Source organism: Pinus tabuliformis, chromosome 4_2 (genome assembly GCF_031772625.1).
Source record: "Pinus tabuliformis cultivar Carrire ecotype Pingquan chromosome 4_2, CPIR1, whole genome shotgun sequence".
In the NCBI taxonomy this organism is placed as follows: domain Eukaryota; kingdom Viridiplantae; phylum Streptophyta; class Pinopsida; order Pinales; family Pinaceae; genus Pinus; species Pinus tabuliformis.
Window position 1 is genome coordinate 939106932 of NC_142304.1, and position 1241 is coordinate 939108172.

Here is a 1241-nt window from a genome sequence, read left to right on the forward strand (position 1 = left end):
GATCAAACAAATTTAGCCTCCATTACCATGTGCATGTCATTTTCGAATTTTTTTATTTTGAAGTGGGTTACCTGCTTGCTCGGTACCACACTAGCAACGAACCAATCAAGCTGGGTCAAGACTTCTTTGCAAATTTCCCATTATCAATTCCTCTATCATTACTTCATTCCTTCACTATTAAATATAAGCTAGAGGCATTCCATGCCCTTTCATCAACTCACCTTCTAAGGTTTCACATCTCACAAGCATTGCAAGTCTTTGTGTTATTCAAGCCTCCTCCTGGTTTTTTAATAGAATTTGATCAAATTGGTTTTTTTTTTTTGTGAGTATTAGACCTTGTGAGGTTTGATCATAAATTGCAAGAAATGGAGAATATCCATTCTAGTGCAAATCATGTTTCATCAAAGGGTCTTTGGAGATTTATGCGGATAGCTTTCTTCATGATGAAAAAAGGCCTCACCTCCAAGCGCAAGATGCTCATGGACATGCATCTGATGATGGAGAGAGGAAAAGTCTATGGCAAAAGCTTAAGGAATTTGGTGTTCCACCATTCCAAATACAGTAGCAACCAAAGTGGCTTTGGGCTTTAAGAATATGAATTCTCCTATAGCAAAAACCCTGCCATATTCAACATGGCCAAGAGAAAACATCACTACTTTCCCACACATGTGCTTCACTTTCCATGCATTCATCCACATCAATTTGAAGAAAATGAAGATCCTAACACTATTGTTCTTCCAAAGTTGGATCACAACAATGAATACTTCAGCAAGGATTGCCTTACTCATAATAAGCTGACTGCTCTTCAGAGGCTGAGCCGTTTGTTGCCTCCGATGTGTCGAATGATCTTGAAATTGTTCAGTGAAGATAATGACCATCAGGTTGACAGGCATGCTGAGGAATTCATTGCTAAATTCTATGAGCAAGTGAAGTTGCAGAACAGGATGTCTTTGTTGCAATACCAGGAGATGCTTGACAGAGGCCCAAGTTAATTACTTTCATAATGAAAATCTTCAATACAAAGAATATAGAAGTTTTGTCTAGAAATAGCCCAAACTCAGTGCCATTGATGTTGGGCTCCCCGTTAATGGCAGTGTAGAAGGATAATCCAACGCTCCCCGTGTGTTTCATGGCATGTGCTTAAATCTATCAATGTGTCTGTTTACTAACACCTACGGGTTTTAGTGTAACGGCAATCGTGACTCCAACAACTCGTATCAGAGCCAAAGGTCTCGAGTTCG

The 1241-nt window shown here is 39.5% G+C and overlaps 1 pseudogene; it reads left to right on the forward strand.

Annotated features, from left to right (window-relative positions):
- The first annotated feature begins 359 nt into the window (after positions 1-359).
- LOC149172769 (uncharacterized) lies at positions 360-992 on the forward strand (annotated as a pseudogene).
- Positions 993-1241: the final 249 nt, after the last annotated feature.